A 7,600-nucleotide genomic window follows, 5' to 3' on the forward strand; every position below is an offset into this window, starting at 1 on the left:
AAACTTTGTAAGCAGTTTGTTACCGACGTTTTGGGTGGCTGTTGTCATACTCAGGACATTTACCTAATGATTTCGAAATTTAACTGCGGGGTTGTCATGACAATCACTTAGGTTAAATATACTAACAACTTCGCCAACATTTCAATCGCTTTTTCCAACTTTGCACGCTGTTTTCTAACATTTTACAGTCAGTTCATGTGAACATCTATAGGCTGCATTTAACTGGTTTATATTAAATTTGTCTTCTTTACAACTGCGCCTTTATATATGCCAACAACTTAGGTCATATATACAAATACATCTACCAACTTTGCAATAACTTTGCACAACTTTGCAATCACTTTGAACAACTTTGCACGATGTGTTAACAGCTTAAACTCACTGCGTGCCGACAATATCAACAAATTGTTCGTGAAATTAGAAGGAATGTGAAAACTTTTCATTAATAAAAAAAATTACAAAAAATTCTCGATTTTCCACTATAAATGATTGACATCACAGTAAGAAAAAATGCAGAAACGTTGCCTTATATCTTTTCCATGTGTGTGATGGAACCAAAAAAAAAAAGTCTAAAGCTCGTTTACTCATGCAGTCTCCCATGCAAGAACTAACCGCGCCCGATGGTGCTTTACTTTAAATACTTGTCGTTTACATAACCGCATAGCTGCATGGGTAATTTTAAATTAAGCCGGATTGGCGGCTATTTCATGTTATTTGGATGTTTTAAAATCGATATTGCTGGCACAAATACATTCTAGATTTGACCTATGACCTCTACATACTTTGAGTAACACTACGCTAATTTAACGGCAATTTACGAAATATTTATTCACATTTTCGAACTTTTAGCTATGGGACTTGTTACAATGATATCACAGGTAACAATCCCGATTGAAAATACCAACTTTGCAATCGCTTTTCAAAACTTTGTAAGCAGTTTGTTACCGACGTTTTGGGTGGCTGTTGTCATACTCAGGACATTTACCTAATGATTTCGAAATTTAACTGCGGGGTTGTCATGACAATCACTTAGGTTAAATATACTAGCAACTTCGCCAACATTTCAATCGCTTTTTCCAACTTTGCACGCTGTTTTCTAACATTTTACAGTCAGTTCATGTGAACATCTATAGGCTGCATTTAACTGGTTTATATTAAATTTGTCTTCTTTACAACTGCGCGTTTATATATGCCAACAACTTAGGTCATATATACAAATACATCTACCAACTTTGCAATAACTTTGCACAACTTTGCAATCACTTTGAACAACTTTGCACGATGTGTTAACAGCTTAAACTCACTACGTGCCGACAATATCAACAAATTGTTCGTGAAATTAGAAGGAATGTGAAAACTTTTCATTAATAAAAAAAATTACAAAAAATTCTCGATTTTCCACTATAAATGATTGACATCACAGTAAGAAAAAATGCAGAAACGTTGCCTTATATCTTTTCCATGTGTGTGATGGAACCCCCAAAAAAAAGTCTAAAGCTCGTTTACTCATGCAGTCTCCCATGCAAGAACTAACCACGCCCGATGGTGCTTTACTTTAAATACTTGTCGTTTACATAACCGCATAGCTGCATGGGTAATTTTAAATTAAGCCGGATTGGCTGCTATTTCATGTTATTTGGATGTTTTAAAATCGATATTGCTGGCACAAATACCTTCTAGATTTGACCTATGACCTCTACATACTTTGAGTAACACTACGCTAATTTAACGGCAATTTACGAAATATTTATTCACATTTTCGAACTTTTAGCTCTGGGACTTGTTACAATGATATCACAGGTAACAATCCCGAATGAAAATACCAACTTTGCAATCGCTTTTCAAAACTTTGTAAGCAGTTTGTTACCGACGTTTTGGGTGGCTGTTGTCATACTCGGGACATTTACCTAATGATTTCGAAATTTAACTGCGGGGTTGTCATGACAATCACTTAGGTTAAATATACTAACAACTTCGCCAACATTTCAATCGCTTTTTCCAACTTTGCACGCTGTTTTCTGACATTTTACAGTCAGTTCATGTGAACATATATAGGCTGCATTTAACTGGTTTATATTAAATTTATCGACTTTACAACTGCGCGTTTATATATGCCAACAACTTAGGTCATATATACAAATACATCTACCAACTTTGCAATAACTTTGCACAACTTTGCAATCACTTTGAACAACTTTGCACGATGTGTTAACAGCTTAAACTCACTACGTGCCGACAATATCAACAAATTGTTCGTGAAATTAGAAGGAATGTGAAAACTTTTCATTAATAAGAAAATTACAAAAAATTCACGATTTTCCACTATAAATGATTGACATCACAGTAAGAAAAAATGCAGAAACGTTGCCTTATATCTTTTCTATGTGTGTGATGGAACCAAAAAAAGTAAAGTCTAAAGCTCGTTTACTCATGCAGTCTCCCATGCAAGAACTAACCACGCCCGATGGTGCTTTACTTTAAATACTTGTCGTTTACGTAACCGCATAGCTGCATAAGTAATTTGAAATTAAGCCGGATTGACGGCTATTTCATGTTATTTGGATGTTGTAAAATCGATATCGCTTGCACATCTACCTTCTAGATTTGACCTATGACCTCTACATACTTTGAGTAACACTACGCTAATTTAACGGCAATTTACGAAATATTTATTCACAGTTTCGAACTTTTAGCTATAGGACTTGTTACAATGATATCACATGTAACAATCCCGAATGAAAATACTAACTTTGCAATCGCTTTTCAAAACTTTGTAAGCAGTTTGTTACCGACGTTTTGGGTGGCTGTTGTCATACTCAGGACATTTACCTAATGATTTCGAAATTTAACTGCGGGGTTGTCATGACAATCACTTAGGTTAAATATACTAACAACTTCGCCAACATTTCAATCGCTTTTTCCAACTTTGCACGCTGTTTTCTAACATTTTACAGTCAGTTCATGTGAACATCTATAGGCTGCATTTAACTGGTTTATATTAAATTTGTCTTCTTTACAACTGCGCCTTTATATATGCCAACAACTTAGGTCATATATACAAATACATCTACCAACTTTGCAATAACTTTGCACAACTTTGCAATCACTTTGAACAACTTTGCACGATGTGTTAACAGCTTAAACTCACTGCGTGCCGACAATATCAACAAATTGTTCGTGAAATTAGAAGGAATGTGAAAACTTTTCATTAATAAAAAAAATTACAAAAAATTCTCGATTTTCCACTATAAATGATTGACATCACAGTAAGAAAAAATGCAGAAACGTTGCCTTATATCTTTTCCATGTGTGTGATGGAACCAAAAAAAAAAAAGTCTAAAGCTCGTTTACTCATGCAGTCTCCCATGCAAGAACTAACCACGCCCGATGGTGCTTTACTTTAAATACTTGTCGTTTACATAACCGCATAGCTGCATGGGTAATTTTAAATTAAGCCGGATTGGCGGCTATTTCATGTTATTTGGATGTTTTAAAATCGATATTGCTGGCACAAATACATTCTAGATTTGACCTATGACCTCTACATACTTTGAGTAACACTACGCTAATTTAACGGCAATTTACGAAATATTTATTCACATTTTCGAACTTTTAGCTATGGGACTTGTTACAATGATATCACAGGTAACAATCCCAATTGAAAATACCAACTTTGCAATCGCTTTTCAAAACTTTGTAAGCAGTTTGTTACCGACGTTTTGGGTGGCTGTTGTCATACTCAGGACATTTACCTAATGATTTCGAAATTTAACTGCGGGGTTGTCATGACAATCACTTAGGTTAAATATACTAGCAACTTCGCCAACATTTCTATCGCTTTTTCCAACTTTGCACGCTGTTTTCTAACATTTTACAGTCAGTTCATGTGAACATCTATAGGCTGCATTTAACTGGTTTATATTAAATTTGTCTTCTTTACAACTGCGCGTTTATATATGCCAACAACTTAGGTCATATATACAAATACATCTACCAACTTTGCAATAACTTTGCACAACTTTGCAATCACTTTGAACAACTTTGCACGATGTGTTAACAGCTTAAACTCACTACGTGCCGACAATATCAACAAATTGTTCGTGAAATTAGAAGGAATGTGAAAACTTTTCATTAATAAAAAAAATTACAAAAAATTCTCGATTTTCCACTATAAATGATTGACATCACAGTAAGAAAAAATGCAGAAACGTTGCCTTATATCTTTTCCATGTGTGTGATGGCACCAAAAAAAAAAAAGTCTAAAGCTCGTTTACTCATGCAGTCTCCCATGCAAGAACTAACCACGCCCGATGGTGCTTTACTTTAAATACTTGTCGTTTACATAACCGCATAGCTGCATGGGAAATTTTAAATTAAGCCGGATTGGCGGCTATTTCATGTTATTTGGATGTTTTAAAATCGATATTGCTGGCACAAATACATTCTAGATTTGACCTATGACCTCTACATACTTTGAGTAACACTACGCTAATTTAACGGCAATTTACGAAATATTTATTCACATTTTCGAACTTTTAGCTATGGGACTTGTTACAATGATATCACAGGTAACAATCCCAATTGAAAATACCAACTTTGCAATCGCTTTTCAAAACTTTGTAAGCAGTTTGTTACCGACGTTTTGGGTGGCTGTTGTCATACTCAGGACATTTACTTAATGATTTCGAAATTTAACTGCGGGGTTGTCATGACAATCACTTAGGTTAAATATACTAGCAACTTCGCCAACATTTCTATCGCTTTTTCCAACTTTGCACGCTGTTTTCTAACATTTTACAGTCAGTTCATGTGAACATCTATAGGCTGCATTTAACTGGTTTATATTAAATTTGTCTTCTTTACAACTGCGCGTTTATATATGCCAACAACTTAGGTCATATATACAAATACATCTACCAACTTTGCAATAACTTTGCACAACTTTGCAATCACTTTGAACAACTTTGCACGATGTGTTAACAGCTTAAACTCACTACGTGCCGACAATATCAACAAATTGTTCGTGAAATTAGAAGGAATGTGAAAACTTTTCATTAATAAAAAAAATTACAAAAAATTCTCGATTTTCCACTATAAATGATTGACATCACAGTAAGAAAAAATGCAGAAACGTTGCCTTATATCTTTTCCATGTGTGTGATGGAACCCCCCAAAAAAAGTCTAAAGCTCGTTTACTCATGCAGTCTCCCATGCAAGAACTAACCACGCCCGATGGTGCTTTACTTTAAATACTTGTCGTTTACATAACCGCATAGCTGCATGGGTAATTTTAAATTAAGCCGGATTGGCGGCTATTTCATGTTATTTGGATGTTTTAAAATCGATATTGCTGGCACAAATACCTTCTAGATTTGACCTATGACCTCTACATACTTTGAGTAACACTACGCTAATTTAACGGCAATTTACGAAATATTTATTCACATTTTCGAACTTTTAGCTATGGGACTTGTTACAATGATATCACAGGTAACAATCCCGAATGAAAATACCAACTTTGCAATCGCTTTTCAAAACTTTGTAAGCAGTTTGTTACCGACGTTTTGGGTGGCTGTTGTCATACTCGGGACATTTACCTAATGATTTCGAAATTTAACTGCGGGGTTGTCATGACAATCACTTAGGTTAAATATACTAACAACTTCGCCAACATTTCAATCGCTTTTTCCAACTTTGCACGCTGTTTTCTGACATTTTACAGTCAGTTCATGTGAACATATATAGGCTGCATTTAACTGGTTTATATTAAATTTATCGACTTTACAACTGCGCGTTTATATATGCCAACAACTTAGGTCATATATACAAATACATCTACCAACTTTGCAATAACTTTGCACAACTTTGCAATCACTTTGAACAACTTTGCACGATGTGTTAACAGCTTAAACTCACTACGTGCCGACAATATCAACAAATTGTTCGTGAAATTAGAAGGAATGTGAAAACTTTTCATTAATAAAAAAAATTACAAAAAATTCACGATTTTCCACTATAAATAATTGACATCACAGTAAGAAAAAATGCAGAAACGTTGCCTTATATCTTTTCCATGTGTGTGATGGAACCAAACAAAAAAAGTCTAAAGCTCGTTTACTCATGCAGTCTCCCATGCAAGAACTAACCACGCCCGATGGTGCTTTACTTTAAATACTTGTCGTTTACATAACCGCATAGCTGCATGGGTAATTTTAAATTAAGCCGGATTGGCGGCTATTTCATGTTATTTGGATGTTTTAAAATCGATATTGCTGGCACAAATACCTTCTAGATTTGACCTATGACCTCTACATACTTTGAGTAACACTACGCTAATTTAACGGCAATTTACGAAATATTTATTCACATTTTCGAACTTTTAGCTATGGGACTTGTTACAATGATATCACAGGTAACAATCCCGATTGAAAATACCAACTTTGCAATCGCTTTTCAAAACTTTGTAAGCAGTTTGTTACCGACGTTTTGGGTGGCTGTTGTCATACTCAGGACATTTACCTAATGATTTCGAAATTTAACTGCGGGGTTGTCATGACAATCACTTAGGTTAAATATACTAGCAACTTCGCCAACATTTCAATCGCTTTTTCCAACTTTGCACGCTGTTTTCTAACATTTTACAGTCAGTTCATGTGAACATATATAGGCTGCATTTAACTGGTTTATATTAAATTTGTCTTCTTTACAACTGCGCGTTTATATATGCCAACAACTTAGGTCATATATACAAATACATCTACCAACTTTGCAATAACTTTGCACAACTTTGCAATCACTTTGAACAACTTTGCACGATGTGTTAACAGCTTAAACTCACTACGTGCCGACAATATCAACAAATTGTTCGTGAAATTAGAAGGAATGTGAAAACTTTTCATTAATAAAAAAAATTACAAAAAATTCTCGATTTTCCACTATAAATGATTGACATCACAGTAAGAAAAAATGCAGAAACGTTGCCTTATATCTTTTCCATGTGTGTGATGGAACCCCCCAAAAAAAGTCTAAAGCTCGTTTACTCATGCAGTCTCCCATGCAAGAACTAACCACGCCCGATGGTGCTTTACTTTAAATACTTGTCGTTTACATAACCGCATAGCTGCATGGGTAATTTTAAATTAAGCCGGATTGGCGGCTATTTCATGTTATTTGGATGTTTTAAAATCGATATTGCTGGCACAAATACCTTCTAGATTTGACCTATGACCTCTACATACTTTGAGTAACACTACGCTAATTTAACGGCAATTTACGAAATATTTATTCACATTTTCGAACTTTTAGCTATGGGACTTGTTACAATGATATCACAGGTAACAATCCCGAATGAAAATACCAACTTTGCAATCGCTTTTCAAAACTTTGTAAGCAGTTTGTTACCGACGTTTTGGGTGGCTGTTGTCATACTCGGGACATTTACCTAATGATTTCGAAATTTAACTGCGGGGTTGTCATGACAATCACTTAGGTTAAATATACTAACAACTTCGCCAACATTTCAATCGCTTTTTCCAACTTTGCACGCTGTTTTCTGACATTTTACAGTCAGTTCATGTGAACATATATAGGCTGCATTTAA

This window comes from Saccoglossus kowalevskii, chromosome 14, assembly GCF_978046115.1.
Source record: "Saccoglossus kowalevskii chromosome 14, keSacKowa6.1, whole genome shotgun sequence".
Classification (NCBI taxonomy): domain Eukaryota; kingdom Metazoa; phylum Hemichordata; class Enteropneusta; family Harrimaniidae; genus Saccoglossus; species Saccoglossus kowalevskii.